Below are 25494 nucleotides of genomic sequence, written 5' to 3'. Positions count from 1 at the left end.
AAATATTTTTCCACCTCACCTAATGCTATTGCATTAACGAGGCTGAAGTTGGCTTCTTATTCGCCAGCTGCTGCTTTGCGTTTTTCGTTCCATATTAAATGCTGCTGCTGTGATGTTATGTCGTCTTTCGCCTGTAGATGGCTCTCTACAGTCATTTTTAAAAATACTTATCCCGATGTATTGCTGTATATTTCCTCAGTAAAGGGGAATATGTAAGTAGAGACTGTCCAAATTGCATTTTTGTATGAAACACATTTCAGAAACACAACTCACAATAAAACAAACTGGCATGTTATACCACGAGTAAATAAGACAAAGGCAAAACGTAAATTCACCGGCACTTCCTGCATATTTTCCACGACCTTGCCTTCTGATCATAAAAAGACTCAAACTCTTGCATTTTACAAGAAATTTTAATATAGCAGTTTTAAATTGGACATTTAGAACATGGTATATGAGACTATATGGTTAACTGAGGATGAGCAGAGGGTGATCGAACCTACCTCCTGGTTATAAAAATGTCTAAAAATTCTGACACAGATGTATGAGAGACAATGGAAAAGACTATAAAAATCCTGAACTTCAGGACATTGTACTGTACCGTTTTTTAAATACAACCCTCTGAACATGGCATGAGAGAATACATTGTCAAATGGTAAATGCAATGTTTGCTATATTTCTAGGGCCCTCCCTCCTGATTTTAAAATCGTCTCATATTTCTGACATCAAGGTGTGAGACACAATATAACAGACTGTCAAAATCCTGAACTTCAGGACATTTTATGATACCATTTTAAAAATATGACCCTCTGAGCATGGCATGTGAGAAAATGGCATGTGAGAATGCATTGGGAAAAGATGAATGCAATTTCTGCTGAATTGCTATGGCCCTCCCTCCTGATTACAAACTCGTCTCACAATTCTGACACTGAGGTGTGAGACACAATGTAACAGACACTATTAAATCGTGAAGTACAAGAGATTATACTGTTACATTTTTTTTAATATTGACCCTCTGGCATGTGAGGACTAAAAATAGCACACATTCTGCGAATTTGCTTTGTCCCTCCTTCCTCGTTACCAAAACATCTTAGTATACCGACACTAAGGTAAATGTCTCTAAATCCAGAAGTTAAGTTGTCAAAGTATATCGGAGTCAACCGATACTGATCAGGTTCTGCTGATGCTGAGCCCGCAGCCTTCACCATAAGGTCCAATTCCCCAAGCCTGCTGACCTTATATGTCCATCTCTTTGCAGTATAGAATGAAAAAAACTCCAATAGATATCGGCCACTGTTGGCGATTTTCCTTTAAGATGGAGTGTATCACTTTCACTGAGACCGAGAAGTGTTAAGCTGTACATGAGTCTTTGTGGCTCGGTTGTTAACCAAAAGGGTGGTGGTTTGAGACCTCCCTGGGACGCTATGAGCCTTTTAATGAACACACCCTCTTCACTTCATTTCTCCATGGCCGGTCTTGTACCGCAATCAAATACAGAGCCCGTAGGGGGCAGTAAGCCCGCATATAAGGCTCACTGTGTATATAATGAAGAAGCGGAGGTTAGTTTCTCATCTGCATGTTGCAGAGCCTTATGCAACTCGCAACAACAGTTGGGGTTTGATCCCTGCACGGGCTATTAGTTGAAAGACCATTGTAAATGATGTGTAACAGATTTATCCAGCTGGCTTTTATGTTTCATACTAAATTGCTATCTTGAAACCAAAAAAATTAGAAATATGGAACACAACTGTTGTTCCACATGAAGGAAAGCTGTTTTACACTGACGTCACTCCTTTTTATTTAATCCAGATTTTAAAAACAACTCCGCCCTATCAAAGGAAAATGTTACACAAAAGTTGGAAAGCACACTCTGAATCCATCTGTATATTTGATTTCCGCAATCCGTTCAAGGCTGCCTATGTTAATCGTAAGTGTATAGATGAAACATTTAATATATTGTTCAGTTTAAATCAAAATGCTTTACTACTACAAGAGAGAAGTATAGTATGGAGGATGCGACAAATGTGTGATTTCTTGGAAGAAAACTACTTTTCTTTGCGTTCGAAATTAATTCGAAACAATTGACACACAAACCCTTTGTCTTTTTTAAAGAGATTATATCTTTAAACAGACAAATGTATAAAATGTGTTTTTTTTACCTAGAGATTTTGGACAGGGGCGATGTATTACTAGTAGAGGCTGCTGACTAACACTGTACTGTCTGGAGATCAGCTCCATTTGCAATAAAAAAACATGCGTAACAAAGCTGGAGAGCAGCTGAACTGAGCAGCTCAGTAGTCAGTATGGTGCTGAGGGTTCAATACTGGCGTTGTTGTATTAGCACAAGCTGCACAGGCTCTGAATCAGACCATTTCAATTAGTCTGATCAGTGCAGGACAAGTTAATGTAGAATTATTGCTTTGTCTGTCTCTTGTTTGTATATAAATGGATGTCTCTGATAACTTAATGTTAGTTTTTATTTTAGTTTTAGTTTTACGATGTAGGTCATGCGTTGATATATGACATGTCTCATTCCTGATTCAGCTCATGCTCCATAGGAGAGAAGAGATTCCTCCTGTTTCTTGTACATCCATATCAGAACAGAAGCCCATGTCACCCAGCTGTGATTCAAGATCGAGTTGCATCTTCAACATTTTGTTTTTGTTTCTGATCATAATTTTCTTTAGTTATGATCGATATTGAACTTTTTCTAAGTAAAACAAAACTAATCAAACATGCAGGCAGATTTTTGAAAAGTATTAGGAGTTGACAGGGCGCTCCTTCGGAATAGTCGTCAGAAAATGTGAGAAAAGGAAAGTTACATAAACTCTCACACACAGCATTAAAGACTGGAATCTGATCATAAAAAAACTAGCTGTCTCCCCGTCGGTAATCAAACCCCGGTTTCCCGCATGACAGGCAGGGACACAAACAACTTTACTAACTAGGAGCGCTTGCTAGCTATTAGGAGGCATTTCGACTTTAATTTTCCCGATACCAGTTTTTTACAAAAGTAAAGGCACACGGCACATGTGTGGCACATCACATCCGAGTTTAGTGACAACTACCTCAGAGATTGTAAGTTGGGTAGTTTCAGATCACTTTTTTTTAAAGGTTCAAGCAAACCCGAATACCTTTGTGTAATGGTTTTTCATAAAGTGTAATTGTATTATAGCATGTGCCCTTGATGGTTTTCTTGATACGTTATATGTGCTCTTGTTTATATTGTATGTAGTTTTGTTGTTCAAATAAAACGTAAAAGACACAACTTTCCGGATGCGGCTGCTGTAAAAATAAAATGACATCAAGGGTGCTGTACACAGAGGTCTGAAACCTGCTCCACAGAAGATCTTTATCCAGAGGTGTTAAGGAAGTCGAGATCTCGCCATGAGAGGGGAAGCATCTCAGAAAAAGCAGGTGCAGTCGGTTCCACGGTCATAACGCCACTGAGTCGGGCAACAAGAGCAAAACCCACCCGGCTTCCTCCGGGCAAGTATTGAGACAAAGAGACAGCGCACAGCGGGTAGCGTGGCCGAGTGGTCTAAGGCGCTGGGTTAAGGCTCCAGTCTTTTCGGGGGCGTGGGTTCGAATCCCACCGCTGCCAGGTGCTTCTGTCGAGACCCCCTTTCAGCTGGCTTCAGACGAAAGGGAGGGAACTGCTTTTTGGCAGTCTCTCGAGAAACTAAGCAAAGTGTTTAAAGATACTTTCTCAGCTTGACATCAAGGCACAAAACAAAAACCTTCTTGCGTCCTCTCAACCCAAAAGCGCTTTGCCACTTTTTGCGTTATGCAGGGAACGACGTCTGCCCAGATCACTGTTGTGTCAATGCAAATCGTAGTGCGCCCTCCATTTTAATGTTGGCTGTGCTGGCGTGCTGCTTCTGTCTGTGAAACTTGAATGTTCTGCTTCTTCACACCGAATCGTCGGCGGGGGTTGAGCTTGTTAAATCTTTGCGCATAACCCTCCTTTGGAAGTACTTTGTCCAAGTTCAAAAGCGATCGTGGGATTTACTTCATGCGTGCAAAAAGCATGCCTCGCACGACAGATTTAAATGGGGAATGGAGCCTGCTTCTTGCTGTTTTTCCTGTGGTTGCAGTTACAAAGTTGATCGTGCTTTCACATTCTGTTAACAGTATTCACTGGCTGAGCTTTATCAGTTGGTTCGTAAAGGAATCTCTGCTTCGGTTCCAGAAAAGTCATCTGTAGTGTGTTTTTTTCCGTGCCCATGGCAGTCTTTTAAAGCTGGTAGTAATGGCGGCGAAGTTAATTTTTTATCCTCTTTAAAAGAATAAGGACGGGCTGGGACGAGCTCCATTTACCACTCTTTCAGCTAACCGCCGAACTCGCGAACTGATTACACTGCAGAGCCACAGGCGCCTCGCTTTTCAACATTCTCTGGGTTATGGTGAAAAAAAAACTTTGCAGGTATTAGCTGGCCTGCTGGGAGCACCTCTTCTTCACTGATAAGCAAGATTTGTGTTTCATCTTTCGCAAGCTGTATAGATTTCTTTCAAAACAAGTTGTTCCAGAAAGGAAACGAACACTTGCATTCACCTGAATTAAAAGGCATGGGATTTGCCCGTAAGGATAAATTCTGTACAGTAAGACAGGAAGAAAGGCACCGTTGGGAATCGGACCCAGGATCTCCTGTTTACTAGACAGGCGCTTTAGCCAACTAAGCCACGGCGCTGGCAAAGTGCTGTCCTTTGACAGCCACTTGGACACGTCTCAACTGCTCTGAGACATCTGCGTTCGGTGTGCACCGAGCCTGCTCGCCTTGCAAGTTGCCTCATTTACATGCGATAGTTCCACCACTAAGAGAAAGGATGAGAAATGGCTTTTATCTGGCACTTTTCATGTCAGAGGATCTCAATCTGCTTTCTGTGTACAAGAGGATGTCCAACTCATGTACCTAAAGACGTAGACGACAGTGCTCCACTGAAATCTTGATCTCACAACCCTCGGCATGACTCCGCTGTGTTCTGCTTTAGACAAAGGGGGGAAAAGACTTCTTTCATCACACGTTTTGCACTGTTTACGGTGTTTGCAGTGCTCTTTCTTAAATGAAAACCAGGAATCGGCACCATATGAGGTGAGACTAGATAATATTGGATCAAGTAGCCTCGCCATTCCATGCGTGACGTGAGCAAAGTGTAATTCCTGTCTTTATAGTGTGCTTGTTAGAGACTTAGCTGGCACCCAGAGCGCTTTAAATCCGGGAGTCAGCAGCCCAAGACAAGAGAGCTTCTTTCGTCTATGTTTTTTGCGTGAAGGGGGAAACCATGCGTGTGCGGCAAACGATCTTAGTATCGAAGTGGCGTCCCACATAACCGATCCGAACAATCTGCTTTACAGAGGAGCACTGCCGGAGCTTATCGTTGGCAAACTGAAGACCAGGCTGACCTGTTCTGTGAATCTTGAACACTGAGTCTCAAGGTTGTGAATTCAAACTCCACGCTGGCGGGAAATTCCATAGGTAATGATCACATTTTCTTGCATGCTAATCAAAAGAAATATTAAGAAACTTTTTCCGATACCAGTTTTTTACAAAAGTAAAGGCATATGGCACATGTGTGCCACATCACGTCCGAGTTTAGTGACAACTACCTCAGAGATTGTAAGCTGGGTAGTTTCAGATCAGATCACTTTTTTTATCAAAGGTTCAAGCAAACCCGAATACTTTTGCAAGAGACATTTCAGAATCCCAGTCAAATCCAGTACGATTGCTGGATCCTTCGAATTCGACTGAACTATAGCACAGATCTGCAGTCCACCATTAGAATACTGTGGGTGTGTTGTATAAGCCATACCGCCCAAAATAGTTCTAAAACAGGAGATGCATCCTCGTTTAGGAATGTGGTATAAAGTGAAATGTAGTTCAGGTGGGTAGCTGCGTCAGCATGCGTAGGCTGCAAAGGAACAAGTAATAGGTTTATTTCATGCTGAAAAAAAGAAGAAAGAGAACACAACGTTTCGGCCGTGGAGCCTTCTTCAGGTGTGAGAGAGACAGGGCAGTAGGCAAAGGTAAAATAGCGGGAGAACAAAGGTTGGGAGGGAGGAGGAGTGAGAGGCGGGAGCAGGGGACAGAAAGAGAGGCCAATCAAGAGGTGTGAAGTCAGAATGGGTGCAGAGAGGTGTGAAATGAAACTTCCAATGAATGGAGAAAATTTAAAAGAACAGTAGTCTGTCGTTAAGGGAAGGGAGAATGTGTGATCCTAGCTGCAGAATAATTTTAGTTTCGGTGGTCTTTCTGATGTATGAGTTCAGAAAACCGTCTTTGAGAGCACAGACGGAGAGATTAGAGTGGTCGTGGCCGTCAGAGGTGAAATGAGAAACAATGGGCTTGGAGAGATCTTTAATCTTCACAGCCCTGATGTGTTCTCTGAAGCGGTCTCCGAGTCTCCTTCCTGTTTCTCCAATGTAGATGGCTGGACATTTACTGCAAGATATACAGTAAATAAGGTTGCTGGAGGTACAAGATGCTGTCTGGGTGATCCGGAATTGTCCTGAGGGGCCTTGAATGAGTGTGGTTGTGGCTGTGTACTTGCAGGTGATACAGCGAGCTCTTTTGCAAGGGAAAGTGCCTGGTGTGGATGGTTGTTGAGGGCGGTCAAGGGAGCTGTGAACAAGGAGGTGACGCAGATTAGGTGGTCGGCGATATGAGATGATAGGGTGATCAGAAAAGAGGGTCCCAATGGAGGGATCATCCTGTAGGATGGAAAAGTTCTGGTTAATGGTCCTGGGGATAGGAAGTGTGTTAGGGTGGTAAGGAAGCACAAAAGGAATGTGGTTGTTACAGCGGGAGTTCCTGATCGGGTTGATGGTCTGGGGGGTGTTTTTGGCTTGGGCAAGGGCCCTGTCAATCACACTGCTGGGATATCCTCTGTTGATAAAAAATGAGTACATTTCGAGGGCTTGGTTCTCGAAGTCGATGTCGTCGCTGCATAGTCGTCGTAACCTAAGGAACTGTGAAAAAGGAAGAGAGTTTTTAGTGTGGTTGGGGTGAAATGAGCTGTACAGGAGGTAGCTGTGTGAATCCATGGGTTTGTAATAAACTGAGGTGGACAGTCGGGGGTAGTTGATAGACAAGTGGATGTCTAGAAACGGAAGAGTGGTGGAAGATATGTTAACCGTATATTTGAGGGACGGGTCGAAGTTGGTGAAATGGTGCAGGAAGAACTCAAGCTGATCGTTGGAGCATGTGGCGGCACCGACGCAGTCATCAATATATCGTTTGTAGAGGTCAGGGACATAGCCAGTGTAGGAGGCGAAGAAGCGTTTTTCTACCCAGCCGACAAAAATGTTGGCATAGCTGGGTCCCATTCTGGTGCCCATGGCAACTCCACTGACCTGTTGGTAAAAAAGATTATTGAAAGAGAATGCGTTCAGTGTGAGGACCAATTCTGCAAGGCGTACCAGGGTGTGGGTGGGTGGATCAAGCACTGTGCGTTTGTCCAGCGTGTCCAGCGTCTTTAAAATGCATTTGGTTTGAAGGCGTTCTGTGCTTCCATTGCGAAGATATGGACAAAAGAATATTCAATTGTGGTCAAAAAAACGTCATAAAAACGACAAAGTGAAGGCTGAGAAAGCATTCACAATGTATTTTATACACAAAGCATGTGTTTTTGTAAGAGATTTCGCGAAAGCGCTACAGGCGTGCCAAAATCGTTTAAGAACTTCAAGCTAACTTTACCCCGGTAGCATTGGTCAGTGCGGTCAGGTCGGGACTAAAACGATAGTAAGGTGCTGGTTCAAGCATATCTAGGCACGCCTTTCTCACTGTTCCATCGTGAACATCATCTAGAGAAAAAGTGGCATGTATTGTTTAACATTATTGACCTTATTAATAATTTGAGGGAATATAAATGCTTTGCATGTATCGAATTACAGCACGTAACAACTGAGTACCTGAGTCGATATCACCGGGCAATTTCCAATAACGACCAACATCAGAAACTTCAAGAAAAATAAGATTCCATATCTTGGAATGCAGGGCGGGAGAATTCATTTATACTCCTGTTGCATCTTGAGCTAAACTTTTTTTTTTAAATATGATGCAGATTTGCTCAAGATACTTGTAATCGCCTTAAAGAGAGTTTTCATGAAGACGTACATCGGCTAGCTCTCCACTGTTAATTGACAGAACTTTTGAAGAAACTGTTCTCATATAAGCAACATACAAATTACACATCTTAATGAACATGAAGGGAAATCCGGGTTGTGAATAACATAAAACTGTCACTTCACATAATTGAGTTCTTGAGGCTGGCACCTAAGACTGCTCAGCCATCCTGACAAGCAGTGGAGGATGCCTGTTGCTTTGTCAAAGGATTATTAACTACTACTGACAGTTCTTTTATTATTATTACAGAGATTTCTACAATGCAAGGCAACTGACGATTTAGATAAAGGTATGTTGTGGTAAGTAAACCAGGCACGGATAGGGTTTGAACCCGTACTCTTCGGTTTATGAGACCAACGTCTTACCACTTAGCCACCATGCCCCCGGTTTTTTTTTTCCAATCAAGGCTAATACATTTTGAAAATAAAAAAAATCTTTGTGCACAAATTGCAATGGCAGGAGGAATAAAACAAATATGATTATGATGTACAGTAATTGTCCACTTGGTGAAATATTCACTTTTTTGGCCCTCTGAATATAGCTCTTCTGTGAAGCTGGATTCAGACTCTGCTTATAGCGCCCGTTAAATAAAACAGATATTTTATTTTTACAGGAAGACGCATTCTGAAATGAATCTCTGCAGTTTTAGAAAAGTTTTGAATGGCGTATTTTATACAGCGCACAAACAGTATTCTAATTGCAGACTGCAGATCTGTGCAGCAATCGTACTACATTTCACTGTGATTCTGAAATACTTCTAGCAAACATATTCAGGTTTCCTTGAACTTTTAATAAAAAACGACTTTGCTTTCAATCTCTGATGTCACTGTAAACTCGGACGTGATGTTCCGCAGATGTGCAGTGTGCCTTCTTTCTTATTCAAGTTTACTGGATTTTTTAAATGAAAATACAAACTGGACAGTTTCAGACACGTGAAGACTCATAAATGTCACTACAAATGACAAATTTGTAGTGTAAATCCACCAGGCTGATTTACGTGTCTGACAATCTCTCTCCTCCCTCTTCTGCAGTGAGCACTATTTTTTCATTTTCTTCCCTTGTAGTTTCCTTGCTTTTTACTGTCCCTTTCCCCCACGGAGAGACGGGAAACATGCCGAAATCGTTTTCACCCTGTGTTTGTGCAACGTCAGTGTGTGAAGGAAAAGTATTTTATGCAGCTTCAGTGGCACAATTGCTCCGCGCGTGGTACTTATACAGCAGTGCACAGCGGAGTCATGCTGAGGTCGTGAGTTCAAGCCTCACCTGGAGCAGTGTGGCCTGTCCTTAGCTACTGAAAGCAACTGTCCACTTTAGATACTGCTACTTATAGGTCGTCCTTAACACCTTATCTAACGGGATTGTAGCCTGTTAGGTATCTGCTGGAGATCTGGTCTAAATTAACATCTAAGGAACAGGTAAAGGTTTATTCCACGTCACACCCGAAGAAGGTTCCACGTTGTGTTTCCTTCTCCTTTCAGCATGGAATAAACCTATACTTTTTCCTTTGCAGCTGACGCAGGTCACTACTTAAATGCCCATCAGCTGTGGACCCCCAGCTGATCTCTACACAGATAGATGAGAGATATCTTCTTAGACGAGAGGTCTACTGGGACTAAGGGAGCACGATGGGGTACCGAAGACTTGAAAAAGCTCTCGCATTAGATTCTGTTTTTGTTGTTTCCCAGATTTGTTTTTAATGTTCTTTTTGTTTTGAAGTTGTTCCTTTAAGTATTTTTTTATTTTATTTTCTGTAGTCGTTAGACTACTGCAGTGATTTACCTAGGTTCCCGGAAGGCTTCTCGCATCGTGGTTGTTGTGTTTTTGGGTTACAAGTATTTTTTTTCTATTGATAGGACCCCACGCATTACTGTGGGACTAGTTAACTTAAGTTCTTACATTGTACCTGAAATTACCACATAAACTACTACTCTGTTTTTCTTTTCTTTTTTTAATAAAGGCACAAATTATGTTTTTTTTTTCTTGCTGCTAATTGGCAATGACCCTACAATGGGTCATTGCAACGAATGTGGCTGCTGAAATTTGTCAGCAGCTCCATACTAAACCTGTTCTCAAATAATAAAATAACATATGCTGCCCATTAGATGTTACCGATGTAGGAGACTAACTTAAACCACCTCTTCACAGGGTTTATGTAGCTCAGTACAGGAACAGTCAATCGCATTTGAACTGTTCTGAATGTAGTGGAAATAATATGGTCACAAAGTAACGAACAAACGCACCACTCGCTTGTAATATTTACTGTAGCTAAAATTGTTTTCTAGACACCGCAACTATTCACAATGAATTTGATCAATACATGTCTTTATTAATAAAAGTGTAATTTATTAATAATTAAGATTAATGTATATCTTTATTAGTAGCTGTATTACCGGCAATGCATGTACAGTCCTTAATATGGGATAGTGAACTTTCAGGTATCCTGTGGAGGTAAGAAAACTGAAATGAAGGAATTACATATTTAAGGGGGTGTAAGTCTTAAATGTGTTCTGTTACATCTGGGTGTTAACTGAATAAATTGTATTACTTATTGTGATTTGACACATGTCTTTCTCAGGAGACAGCAGAAAAATTGGGGAATTTTCAGGTACAGAAAATAACTTGAAGTGAACAGGCAAATGTAAGGTTCTGTTGAAGAAAAAAAAAACTTTGTCACCTTTTTCAACATGATTATTTAAGACAGTTTATCAGAACCGTATCTCTCCTCGATTCTGTGGCTGTGGTCCAACAGTAACGGTGGTGAAACAAGCAGAATGTGTGGAAAGAATTGGAGACGTAACGGGAGACTCATCCAGTCGATAGAAGGGTTGTGTACGCTGAGAAGTGTAGTTTAAAAACTTAACGAGCCAGGGAGGAGTCAAACCTACAATCTTCTGATCTGAAGTCAAACGCATTATCCATTGCGCTACTGGCTCTGATACCCTGAAGCCACCACTGTGAGTTTTGTGCTGCTATTAGTAATACTGTAGCACTCTGGTGTTCACAAGAGCACCCCACCACCAGAGACTCAAACCCAGGCCTCCTGCATCACTCAACAGAGACCTAGCCTGTTGAGCTAAAGAGCAATCTCCCTTCAGTCCTGCGGCTGTGGCCCTGCTATTACAGGGAAGGGTAGTGACATCACCGCTCTGGTAAGCCGGCTCTTACACACTCAATGGTGGCCGTATGCGTTACACTCTCCCCCGCTTAACTCACCAACCTCAGCAAAGGGCTATCCCATCCCACTGCTGACACCAATGTAACGCTCCAGGGTTCACATGGGCATCCTCGGCACTGCCACATCAGGTCAGTCCCCCAACGTCAAGGACTCAAACCCAGGCCTCTGGCATCACTCAACAGAGACCTAGCCTGTTGAGCTAAAGAGCAATCTCCCTTCAGTCCTGCGGCTGTGGCCCTGCTATTACAGGGAAGGGTAGTGACATCACCGCTCTGGTAAGCCGGCTCTTACACACTCAATGGTGGCCGTATGCGTTACACTCTCCCCCGCTTAACTCACCAACCTCAGCAAAGGGCTATCCCATCCCACTGCTGACACCAATGTAACGCTCCAGGGTTCACATGGGCATCCTCGGCACTGCCACATCAGGTCAGTCCCCCAACGTCAAGGACTCAAACCCAGGCCTCTGGCATCACTCAACAGGGACCCAGCTATGGTGGCGGTTGAGCTATGGTAGCAGTCACAGGTTTGAGTCCCCGATGGTGGGGGGCTGACTTAAGTGGCAATGGCAAGGGTGCCCACCTGAATCCCCAACCATTACAATACTATACATCGCTCCGGTCCAAATTTTCTCAATTAGATTCCTGTGTTTTCTACTTGTATTTAGCTACTAGGTCTTTCATTTGGTCTGTTTTAAAAATAGCATCTCAAACGATGTTATGTGTCATGCTGAAATTCACACACGGGGGATGTCACATGAAAGACAATCACAGATAAGATGTTGCGTTTAAAAAGAAATCCAGAGTGGCAGTAGAAAACAAAGCCTTATACACGAGATGCAAGTGCTCTACCACTGAACTCAACTGACAGGTACTTTTGCCTGTGGCTCTTTAATTGAGTTAGGGAGAGTGAAGGGTCTACACAGTGTACAATTTAAAGGTCGAAGCAAGACAATCTGATGCGAGGAGAATTCACAAAACGAGCCACTGCTTTATCGTTTACTGAGCTTTCAATGAAAATCTAAGTGAAAGACAAATTCACTATTTTCACATTAGTTTAAAGAACACTTTTATCACGTTCTGCACTCCCGATGGTGTTTAACGGTGCTCTTTTCTACACTCCTGATTTGAGGATCCCCAGCTAAAATATTTTTTAAATACAACAAAATTCCGATATATTGAATAGCATTTATGTTTACATTTATATTCACTCGTGCCAAAAGCTTGTGTTCTCTGCATATATCAGGATGTGGAAAGAGGCCCAATCACATCTGGAGTAGATAGTATTTAGGTCAAAGCTAATTCGAAGTGCATCTCTGGGTGTGTTTGAATTACCTACGTGTTTGACTGAAGGACAAGCTCACGGTGCCATAAAAATTGACACTCGTCATCTTTTCTTCTACATTCACAGGTTTTACGCTAAAGACAAAAAAAAAATTGTTGTCGTTTTCATGCCAGCTGGCACTAATTATTCTGCACCAACAGGGAAGATTAGTATTTTATCTATCGCAATATGTGTGGAATTTGTTTTTAAAAAAGTTGTTCCAGAAATGAACACTTCCATTAAAGTTAAGGCAGACACCTGTTGCTGTCCACAATGACCAACTCTGCATGGCAAGAGAGGAAGAAAAGCACTGTGGTGATTTGAACCCAGAAGCTTATTTACTAGACATGCACGTTAACCAGCTAAGCCACAGCACCAATGGAGCACTCTCCTTTTACAGCCTCTTAGACACACCGCTCTGAGATACCTGTGTTCTGTGTGCGCTGAGCCTGCTCGCTGAGCAAGTGATGAGAAATGGCTTTTATCTGGTAATTTCAAGTCCAAGGAGCTCAATATGCTTTTTATGTTTGACATCTTCAAGGAAAATGGTGAAATCGCAGGTGGAAGAGGAAAATGATCCTTGAGTAGAGGAAAGACGACCATCTTGAGCACTAACTCATGTCAGGAGGCTAACTTCTGGGATGAGGTGGTGGAGTGGTAAGGCGATGGACTACTAATCCATTGTGCTCTGCACATGTGGGTGTGAATCCCATCCTTGTGAAGTTCAGCAGTTGACAAATGTGCCTTTTTAAACTGGGTGTGCTTTCGTTTCATCTTTCGCTCCTGTACTACAGCAGTAATATTTCTAGATGTGCATGAACATGGTATAGTAGGCTGACGGCAGGAACACGGGGTCCACAAGCAGTGACAGTATCAGAGGTGTCTGCAGTGTGTTGGTTTGTGAGCACTAATAAAATAACTTGCCGTGGAAGCACGTGTGCCTGCATTAATACAGCTCCATTGAGCAGAAAAAGCAACACAAACACCGACTTGTCAACAGGAAGTTTCCGTAGCTGAAAACACAGCCATTGTGCTCCAGGTGAAGCTTGTGTCGCAGGATGTGTGTCATTGAGGCAGTCACGGTCTGGGATTGATTGGGTTATGTTGATTTGTGTTACAGGGTGTGGGTCATTGAGGCAGTAACAGGCTGTGATTGATTAGGTTATGTTGATTTCCAGGATGGTGTCAATGTTGCCTCTCACTCAAGGGGGTGACTGCAGTTGTCCCAATTAATACAGGAACAGTCAGTAAAAACAGTCAAACCCAAGTCGTTCAGGGAGCAATTAGGTATCGAGACTTGGAGGTGTGAGGAGTTGCTGAGCCAGTTTTAGCCAGACCAAGGGGTGAACTGATAAGGTTCCATGACACCTAGCTCAGCACTCCCACACCCCTCAAACAACACAAGCTTCCTCCTGGAAAAATACTGGGCAAACCCGATTCTGACAGGGATGGTGGAAACCCCCCTGAAAGGGATTGGCTAAGGAGAGGGATAAAAAGACCTGAGACAGAACAGAGGGGGCTCCCGATTCCCACTGGACCCTGGAGACGACACAGGCAGCACAAGGGAAGCTGCAGAGTGCAAGACCCCGGAGGTACTCTGCAGAGACTTCTAATACCTGGAGGCAAGGATCTACTGGTTCAGTAACTGACGACAATGAGAGACATTGGCATTGAAACAGAGGTACTGTACAGAGACTTTTAACACCTGAAGGTGAGGAACAAGGAAACTGGCACAGTTAGACGATTCAAAGTGAGAGGAATGTAATACAGTCGCAGAGGATTTCTATTGTTACCTGAACAGAGACTGGGGAAATAGGACTGGGCGATACCCCTCTCCTCAAAGTGGGCCATCAGAGACTACAGGTACTAAGTAGAGACGTTCGAGTGACCTCTCTTTAGTATTTTACAGGAAAGACTGCTGCCCCTCTCTATTCATTTTGACCCTGGGAAGGACCTCTTGCTGCTGTGAATTCTGTTTTCGTTGTGTTTTTGGGTGATAGTGCATGTGAATGTAGTTGGAAAATAAAAAGGGCACTTATACAATACAAATGCTTGTCGCTGGTCTGTGTGTGCATTGGTGATTCTAGGAGATAAACAGAACCTGTGGTAATGTAGAGGGGCCCTAGCACCCCGTTTGTATTGCTAGGTGGTATAGTCGTACACGAGGCAGGAACATCCCTCGCCCATAGGGTTCACCTTACTGTGACACCTTCTTCGTCTATGTTTTTTGAGTGTACTGCAAATGATCTTAGTATCGAAGTGCCATCCCAAATAACCGATCCGAACAGTCTGCTTTACAGAGGAGCACTGCCGGAGCTTATCGTTGGCAAACTGAAGACCAGGCCGACCTCTTCTGTGACTCTTGAACACTGAGTCTCAAAGTTGTGAATTCAAACTCCACGCTGGCGGGAAATTCCATAGGTAATGAACACATTTTCTTGCATGCTAATCAAAAGAAATATTAAGAAACTTTTCCTGATACCAGTTTTTTACAAAAGTAAAGGCACATGGCACATGTGTGCCACATCACGTCCGAGTTTAGTGACAACTACCTCAGAGTTTTTAAGCTGGGTAGTTTCAGATCAGATCACTTTTTTTATCAAAGGTTCAAGCAAACCCGAATACTTTTGCAAGAGACATTTCAGAATCCCAGTCAAATCCAGTACGATTGCTGGATCCTTCGAATTCAACTGAACTATAGCACAGATCTGCAGTCCACCATTAGAATACTGTGGGTGTGTTGTATAAGCCATACCGCCCAAAATAGTTCTAAAACAGGAGATGCATCCTCGTTTAGGAATGTGATATAAAGTGAAATGGTCTGGGAAGAGTCCTACGTTTGAACAGTTCAAAATAGATGTAAAGGGGTATTTACGGACTCTTTTGAAATGTAAGAACAAGCTGTGCGGACCTTATCTTTATTTACCTTGTGTAATCGTTTTTCATAAAGTGTAATTGTATTATAGCACGTGCCCCTGACGATTTTCTTGATACGTAATATGTGCTCTTGTTTGTATTGTATGTAGTTTTGTTGTTTAAACAAAATGTAAAAGACACAACTTTCCGGATGCGGCTGCTGTAAAAATAAAATGACATCAAGGGTGCTGTACGCAGAGGTCTGAAACCTGCTCCACAGAAGATCTTTATCCAGAGGTGTTAAAGAAGTCGAGATCTCGCCATGAGAGGGGAAGCATCTCAGAAAAAGCAGGTGCAGTCGGTTCCACGGTCATAACGCCACTAAGTCGGGCGACAAGAGCAAAACCCACCCGGCTTCCTCCGGGCAAGTAATGAGACAAAGAAACAGCACACAGCGGGTAATGTGGCCGAGCGGTCTAAGGCACTGGATTAAGGCTCCAGTCTCTTTGGGGGCGTGGGTTCGAATCCCACCGCTGCCAGGTGCTTCTGTCAAGACCCCCTTTCAGCTGGCTTCAGTCAAAAGGGAGGGAACTGCTTTTTGGCTGTCTCTCGAGAAACTAAGCAGAGTGTTTAAAGATACTTTCTCAGCTTGACATCAAGGCACAAAACAAAAACCTTCTTGCGTCCTCTCAACCCAAAAGCGCTTTGCCACTTTTTGCGTTATGCAGGGAACGACGTCTGCCCAGATCCCTTTTGTGTCAATGCAAATCGTAGTGTGCCCTCCGTTTTAATGTTGGCTGTGCTGGCGTGCTGCTTCTGTCTGTGAAACTTGAATGTTCTGCTTCTTCACACCGAATCGTCGGCGGGGGTTGAGCTTGTTAAATCTTTGCGCATAGCGCTCCTTTGGAAGTACATTGTCCAAGTTCAAAAGCGATCGTGGGATTTACTTCATGCGTGCAAAAAGCATGCCTCGCACGACAGATTTAAATGGGGAATGGAGCCTGCTTCTTGCTGTTTTTCCTGTGGTTGCAGTTACAAAGTTGATCGTGCTTTCACGTTCTGTTAACAGTATTCACTGGCTGAGCTTTATCAGTTGGTTCGTAAAGGAATCTCTGCTTCGGTTCCAGAAAAGTCATCTGTAGTGTGTTTTTTTCCGTGCCCATGGCAGTTTTTTAAAGCTGGTAGTAATGGCGGCGAAGTAAATTTTTTATCCTCTTTAAAAGAATAAGGACGGGCGGGGGCGAGCTCCATTTACCACTCTTTCAGCTAACCGCCAAACTCGCGAACTGATTACACTGCAGAGCCACAGGCGCCTCGCTTTTCTCCATTCTCTGGGTTAGGGTGAAAAAAAAACTTTGCTGGTATTAGCTGGCCTGCTGGGAGTACCTCTTCTTCACTGATAAGCAAGATTTGTGTTTCATCTTTCGCAAGCTGTATAGATTTCTTTCAAAACAAGTTGTTCCAGAAAGGAAACAAACACTTGCATTCACCTGAATTTAAAGGCATGGGATTTGCCAATAAGGATAAATTCTGTACAGTAAGACAGGAAGAAAGGCACCGCTGGGAATCAGACCCAGGATCTCCTGTTTACTAGACAGGCGCTTTAGCCAACTAAGCCACGGCGCCGGCAAAGTGCTGTCCTTTGACAGCCACTTGGACACGTCTCAACTGCTCTGAGACATCTGCGTTCAGTGTGCACCGAGCCTGCTCGCCTTGCAAGTTGCCTCATTTACATGCGATAGCTCCACCACTAAGAGAAAGGATGAGAAATGGCTTTTATCTGGCACTTTTCATGTCAGAGGATCTCAATCTGCTTTCCGTGTACAAGAGGATGTCCAACTCATGTAGCTAAAGACGTAGACGACAGTGCTCCACTGAAATCTTGATCTCACAACCCTCGGCATGACTCCGCTGTGTTCTGCTTTAGACAAAGGGGGGAAAAGACTTCTTTCATCACACATTTTGCACTGTTTACAGTGTTTGCAGTGCTCTTTCTTAAGTGAAAACCAGGAATCGGCACCATATGAGGTGAGACTAGATAATATTGGAACAAGTAGCCTCGCCATTCCATGCGTGACGTGAGCAAAGTGTAATTCCTGTCTTTATAGTGTGCTTGTTAGAGACATAGCTGGCACCCAGAGCGCTTTAAATCCGGGAGTCAGCAGCCCAAGACAAGAGAGTTTCCTTCGTCTATGTTTTTTGCGTGAAGAGGGAAACCATGCGTGTGCTGCAAACGATCTTAGTATCGAAGTGCCGTCCCACATAACCGATCCGAACAATCTGCTTTACAGAGGAGCACTGCCAAAGCTTATCGTTGGCAAACTGAAGACCAGGCTGACCTCTTCTGTGACTCTTGAACACTGAGTCTCATGGTTTTGAATTCAAACTCCACGCTGGTGGGAAATTCCATAGGTAATGATCACATTTTCTTGCATGCTTCTGTAGGGTTTGGGCATTTACTTGGACAATTATTAATTGTAGCAGTAAATCACAAAATTGATTCTTTTGATGGCTTTAGAATCCAACCATGCAATATAACTCAAACAACGCACACACACAGGTACTAATACACGAGGATACATTTATTAATACATAGAATATGCATATAAACAGATTTTATCGAGAGGGTTATCAGAATACAAAAGGTATATATTCAGTCAGTTACAAAGAGTTACATATATCAAGAGGACATACATTCAGTATATCATTCATTTAGACCGTTTCGTAATTGAACTTGGTTATAACTTCTACATTAGATACTCAAAACAAGTACATAACTCTGGTTGGGATAACAATTGAATTCTCGAGCAGTAATGCAGTGAAGTTGAATACTCATCCAATCTCTGGGGATTCAGATCTCCTGCGGGCACAAAGAAACAGTTGCAGGCTGTTGCTGTCAAATCCGCACTCTCTGGCTCGGTGCCAGGCTGTGCTGTGCGGCTTGCGACGGTGCGCTGCTGATGCTCACTGACCGGCTAGTTAGTGTTGGCTTTAACTAGCAAAGTTTGCACACAGGAGAAAAGATGACTGTGAGTCCCAGCAAGTCAGGAAGAGGACCGGTTCGTTCCTGATGAAAAGCTAGTTCTGAATAGTGATTCAGCTGTCCACAGTTCCGACCTGTTCACGAGGCCTGCTGCTGGTGCTAACCTCAGGTGGATCCTCTGGTTACTCTCTGGCAACCTCCGCTCTAGACTCTTAGAACAAAGGAAAGTTCTGGCACTCGGACACACTGGCTGTTCCGTGGTTGTCCGGGCTGAGTCTCAGGATGGTCAGGAGGCGCGCTGCAAGAATGTCTTGCCCTTGGGAGCCTTCTGCTCCTGGGCGTCCTGCCCTTGAATTCTCCTTTGAATTCCCTTTAGAAAAGTCCACAGAATTCTACACTAAAGGCTCTCTGTGTTGCCTGTTTTTACCTGGAGGAACTTCAGCTCGTTGATTGGCTGAAAGTTCCATGGGCATCAGAGTCCCACGTGGGTTACTCGGCCCTACCAGTCCCTGATTGGTTGATCAAGGTGAGATATGAGTCACTTACTCCTGACACTTAGGAATGCAATCCAGATTAACTAAACAATGTTTGGAATACAGGGCTTATCACAGGTCCTAATGAGTTCTAAGCAAAAACTTTCAACTAGAATCCTCTAGTTCATCACTGTAATTATTATTGAGAGTCTGGCTCCCTGTTCCCCAAGCTGGGACAGGAGGTCACACACTGTATTATTATTATTATTGAGAGACAGGCTCAGTGTTCCCCAGGCTGGGACAGGAGATCACACACTTTATTATTATTATTGAGAGACAGGCTCACTGTTTGTTCCTCAGGCTGGGACTGGAGATCACACACTGTTCTATTATTATTGAGAAACAGGCTCACTGTCTGCTCCTCAGGCTGGGACAGGAGATCACACACTGTATTATTATTATTGAGAGACAGGGTCACTGTCTGTTCTTCAGGCTGGGATAGGAGATCACGCACTGTATTATTATAATTGAGAGACAGGTTCGGTGTCTGCTCCTCAGGCTGGGACAGGAGATCACACACTGTTGTAGTGTGCTCTCACGAGGCACCAGTTCTGTAGGGATTTGGGCATTTACTGGGACAATTATTAATTGTGGCAGTAAATCACAGAATTGATTCTTTTAATGGTCTCAGAATCCAACCATGCGAGATAACTCAAACAACGCACACACAGGTACTAATACACGAGGATACATTCATTAATATATATAATATGCATGTAAACCAAACAGATCTTATCGTAAGGGTTATCAGAATACAAAAGATATATATTCATTCAGTTACAAAGAGTTACACATATCAAGAGGACATACGTTCGGTATATCATTCATTTAGACCGTTTCGTAATTTAACTTGGTTACAACTTCTGCATTAGATACTCAAAACAAGTACATAACTCTTAGGAATTAAATTGATATCAACTGGTTGGGATAACAATAGAATTCTGGAGCAGTAATGCAGTGAAGTTGAATACTCATCCGATCTCTGGGGATTCAGATCTCCTGCGGGCACAAGCAAATGCAGGCTTGTTGCTGTCCAATCCGCACTCTCTGGCTCCGTGCCAGGCTGTGCTGTGCGGCTTGTGACGGTGCGCTGCTGATGCTCTCTGAATACTGGCTAGTTAGTTTTGGCTGAAACTAGCGAAGTTTGTGCACAGGAGAAAAGATGACTGTGAGTCCCAGCAGGTCAGGAAGAAGACCAGTTCGTTCCTGATGAAGCGCTAGTTCTGAATAGTGATTCAGCTGTCCACAGTTCTGACCTTTTCACGAGGCCTGCTGCTGGTGCTAACCTCGGGTGTATCCTCTGGTTACTCTCTGGCAACCTCCGCTCTCGACTCTAAGAACAAAGGAAAGTTCTGGCACTTGGACACACTGGCCGTTCTGTGGTGGTCCAGGCTGAGTCTCAGGATGGTCAGGAGGCGCACTGCGAGAATGTCCTGCCCTTGGGAGCCTTTCTGCTCCTGGGCCGTCCTGCCCTGGAATTGTCTCACACTCCTGGAATTCTCCTTTGAATTCCCTTTAGAATAGTCTTGGAGCTCTTTGTTGCCTGTTTTTACCTGGAGGAACTTCAGCTCGTTCATTGGATGAAAGTTTCATGGCCATCAGAGACCCACGTGGGTTACTGGGCCCTACCAGTCCCTGATTGGTTGATCAAGGTGAGATATGAGTCACTTACTCCTGACACTTAGGAATGCAGTCCAGATGTCCATCTGGCACTCCCTAGACAGATAGGCGCCAATGGATGCCCATTGATCATGATAGCCAGGCTTAGCTAAATGCATCCCCATTTGGGAGCTGTCCCTTATCAAAAGAAAACATATTTAAATCAGCCTGCATGAATAGCTTCTCTGTGGCTGCACCACAGAGATGAAGAGAGAGATAGGGCCTCATTTGGGAAAGCACAGCAACACTTAATTCTGTCTTATTAACAAGCATTGCCGCTACAATTAGTAGGAAGAAAGATACAATGTTTTGAAAATGTAATATGTTTTAAAGGATTAAAGGGAAAAGAAATACTTTATATACGCAAACTAATTCAACTGAGCTCCTCTAAACTATATAGCCTGAAGAATTGCAAAAGCACAATGTATCAATTTGGGTGACACTGGGGGGAAAGGATCACAACATTGAAAACCACAACGCTTATTTTCAACAGCAAAATTTGTGCTTGAAAATATTTGACAAAAAAAGGAATATTACACGCACGGAAACCAATATTTACCACTAGGGTAGAATGCAGCATAGAACAGTTGGATAGAAGGTTAGTGTAACTCTATAGTGCATCACAGAGGTCAGTCAGAGGTCTGACTTGTTCACAGTGAACTGTCCTCCAGCGATACTCAGCTGTAATCACTGACGCAGACCTGATGTTAATACTCTGACAGCATCTTGGCTGATTTGGTTAAAGTGTTTTCCTATTAAACAGGAGATTCTGCGTTCAAATCCCACCAGTGTCTTTCTTCCTGTCTTGTCTTACAAAATGTTTCACTATGGATGATTACATGCAGCTTGATTTTGTTTAATGCAAGTTTTCATTCCCTTTCTGATGGCTCTCTCTACAGTAATTTTTAAAAGTACTAATCGGGATGGATTACTGTACATATCCTCAGTTAAGGGGAATATATAAGTAGTGACCAACCAAATTGCATTTTTGTGTGAAACACATTTCAGAAAATCGAAAACCAATTTTCAAAACTCACAAGTTCACTTTCACTTTATGCATATTTACCACAACCTTGCCTTCTGATCATAAAAAGTCTTAATTTTAATATAGCAGTTTTAAATGGGACATTCAGAACATGACATATGAGAATATATGGTTAACCGAGGATGAGCAAAGGATGATCGCACTTTCTGCTTATTGCTATGAACCTACCCCTGGTTATAAAAATGTCTCAAAATTCTGACACTGAGGTGTGAGACACAATGTAACAGGCTCTCATAATCCCGAAATACAAGAAATTTTACTGTAGCGTTTTATAAATTTGCCCCTATGAACATTGCATGTCCCTCCTTCCTCATTACCAAAACATCTCATTTGTTTGTTACGTACATTTGTATTACAACACTTCACTGTTTCATTTATGAGTTGTGACATTGTGAACATGCCATGTTAAAGTATATAGAAAATCTGGATCAGAAAAATACCCAAAGTGGACATTCATAGTTGTGATTATAGAATGTTAGATATCGGGTGGGTAGCTGCGTCAGCATGCGTAGGCTGCAAAGGAACAAGTAAAGGACTATTCCAGCTGAAAAGAGAAGAAAAGAATCACAATGTTTCGGCTGTGGAGCCTTCTTCAGGTGTGAGAAAGACAGGGCAGTAAGCAAAGATAATTTTCATTTTATCTTTGCTGAGTGGAGTTTATCGCTGATGACAACATCAAAGACATTAAGGAGTTTTTACGGCTAACAGCTCCACATCAACTTCCTTTCATAACTAACCTCATCAGATCCTTCAACTCCCAAGTCTTCCAGTTTCTCACTTCAGAGAAGGATAAAAAACTCAAAATCCTCTACAGAGAAAAACCATCAACACCCTTATCACCTCCACCAATCCTAACCTTGGTGTTACTACACCCTCTGACCTTTCCCTTTCACCCCTTTGCATCCTCAGCTAACATATTTTAATAGTACAACAAAATTACAATAGATTGTACAGTATTTATGTTTAAAATTAAAGTAAATGTGTCAAAATATCGAAGTCCAAATGGACGTGCTAATGTAACAATGCTTGCAAGTTCCTAAACAAATCTGCATTGTATTTTTAAAATATTTTAGCAGAGGATGCAACGGGGGTATAAATGACGACTCGACTTTTTCTTGGGTGAATATGGTTTTCTGGGGAGTTGCGACGTTGGGCATACAGTAACTGGACATTTCCCGGTGATTCTGACACGTGTTAAGCACTCGCATTTCCTGCAAATATTAAAATGGTAAAGGTTTCGCTGAGAAATCCAATCGACCTTTGCGAAGACAATGTTTACATCGCAAAAGAAACCTGTCCCTGGGTGGACTGGAACCACCAACCTTTCAGTTAACAACCAAACACGCCACACAGAGGGAATGGTGGGTCCGTGTCTTGCATCACAACTTTCCGGTTAAAAAAAAAACTTTTTTTGCCAGCTGGTAATATTTTTTCTGCACTGATAATCAAGAATTGAATTTCATTTCTCGCAAGCTGTGTGAATTTCTTGAAATACAAGTTTCCCAGAAAGGGTATGAATACATGCATTTAACGAAATCAAGCCCTTTGTGACAGTCCGAAATAGTACGTTATGATAGAAGAAGATAGGAAAAAAAAACATGACTGGGATTTTAAGATACGTGACCTACGGTACCAGACTGGGGTAAAGTTAGCTTGAAGTTCAAAAACGATTTTGGCACGCCTGTAGCGTTTACACGAAACCTCTAAGAATCGCGAGAATACTTGTGTATAAAACACATTGTGAATGCTTTCTCAGCCTTTACTTTTTCATTTATATGACATTTTTTTGACCAAGCACGAATATTATTTTGTCCATATCTTCGCAACGGAAGCACAGAACGCCTTCAAACCAAATACATTTTAAAGACCACGACATGTGGGTATTTCCACAGCCTCTACATCAAAGTATCAGTTAGCTAATTATCTTTTTTTAAACCTCCGGTTTTTCATCGATGCGTAATTACGCACTAACTGGAACCCGGGGGACCGCTGTATACACAAGTTCACAACGCGAGAAATACTGTTCAATACGGCTTCATGCGAAAAACCCGTACAGTGCCTTGCGAAAGTATTCGGCCCCCTTGAACTTTTCAACCTTTTGCCACATTTCAGGCTTCAAACATAAAGATATAAATTTTTTATTTTATGTGAAGAATCACCAACAAGTGGGACACAATTGTGAAGTGGAACGAAATCTATTGGATTTTTGAAACTTTTTTAACTAATAAAAAAATGAAAAGTGGGGCGTGCAAAATTATTCGGCCCCCTTGCGTTAATACTTTGTAGAGCCACCTTTTGCTGCGATTACAGCTGCAAGTCGCTTGGGGTATGTCTCTATCAGTTTTGCACATCGAGAGACTGAAATTCTTGCCCATTCTTCCTTGCAAAACAGCTCGAGCTCAGTGAGGTTGGATGGAGAGCGTTTGTGAACAGCAGTTTTCAGCTCTTTCCACAGATTCTCGATTGGATTCAGGTCTGGACTTTGACTTGGCCATTCAAACACCTGGATACGTTTATTTGTGAACCACTCCTTTGTAGATTTTGCTGTATGTTTGGGATCATTGTCTTGTTGGAAGATAAATCTCCGTCCCAGTTTCAGGTCTTTTGCAGACTCCAACAGGTTTTCATCCAGAATGGTCCTGTATTTGGCTGCATCCATCTTCCCCTCAATTTTAACCATCTTCCCTGTCCCTGCTGAAGAAAAGCAGGCCCAAACCATGATGCTGCCACCACCATGTTTGACAGTGGGGATGGTGTGTTGAGGGTGATGAGCTGTGTTGCTTTTACGCCAAACATATCGTTTTGCATTGTGGCCAAAAAGTTCGATTTTGGTTTCATCTGACCAGAGCACCTTCTTCCACATGTTTGGGGTGTCTCCCAGGTGGCTTGTGGCAAACTTTAGACGAGACTTTTTATGGATATCTTTGAGAAATGGCTTTCTTCTTGCCACTCTTCCATAAAGGCCAGATTTGTGCAGTGTAAGACTGATTGTTGTCCTATGGACAGACTCTCCCACCTCAGCTGTAGTTCTCTGCAGTTCATCCAGAGTGATCATGGGCCTCTTGGCTGCATCTCTGATCAGTCTTCTCCTTGTCTGAGCTGAAAGTTTAGAGGGACGGCCAGGTCTTGGTAGATTTGCAGTGGTCTGATACTCCTTCCATTTCAAGATGATCGCTTGCACAGTGCTCCTTGGGATGTTTGAAGCTTGGGAAATCTTTTTGTATCCAAATCCGGCTTTAAACTTCTCCACAACAGTATTACGGACCTGCCTGGTGTGTTCCTTGGTCTTCATGATGCTCTCTGCGCTTTCAACAGAACCTTGAGACTATCACAGAGCAGGTGCATTTATACAGAGACTTGATTACACACAGGTGGATTCTATTTATCACCATCAGTCATTTAGGACAACATTGGATCATTCAGAGATCCTCGCTGAACTTCTGGAGTGAGTTTGCTGCACTGAAAGTAAAGGGGCCGAATAATTTTGCACGCCCCACTTTTCATTTTTTTATAAGTTAAAAAAGTTTCAAAAATCCAATAGATTTCGTTCCACTTCACAATTGTGTCCCACTTGTTGGTGATTCTTCACATAAAATAAAAAATTTATATCTTTATGTTTGAAGCCTGAAATGTGGCAAAAGGTTGAAAAGTTCAAGGGGGCCGAATACTTTCGCAAGGCACTGTATATGACTATAGGCAACAGAATAGTGCAGTCTCCAATTACTCAGACTGTAAGCACGCGAATAAAGCTTTGTCTGAATTCTCAAACCCTTCCTTTACGTCCTGTTTTCATTCAG

General features: G+C 42.8%; 2 non-coding genes across 2 annotated transcripts; both read left to right on the top strand.

Moving 5' to 3' along the window:
- The first annotated feature begins 3522 nt into the window (after window positions 1-3522).
- trnal-aag (transfer RNA leucine (anticodon AAG)) lies at window positions 3523-3604 on the top strand. The gene has a single exon. It is a non-coding gene; the product is annotated as a tRNA-Leu (tRNA).
- Window positions 3605-15934: 12330 nt separating this feature from the next.
- trnal-aag (transfer RNA leucine (anticodon AAG)) lies at window positions 15935-16016 on the top strand. The gene has a single exon. It is a non-coding gene; the product is annotated as a tRNA-Leu (tRNA).
- Window positions 16017-25494: the final 9478 nt, after the last annotated feature.

This window comes from Lepisosteus platostomus, chromosome 5, assembly GCF_059453375.1.
Source record: "Lepisosteus platostomus isolate fLepPlt1 chromosome 5, fLepPlt1.hap1, whole genome shotgun sequence".
NCBI classification, from domain to species: Eukaryota; Metazoa; Chordata; class Actinopteri; order Semionotiformes; family Lepisosteidae; genus Lepisosteus; species Lepisosteus platostomus.
This window is presented reverse-complemented; position numbering and strand designations above follow the sequence as displayed.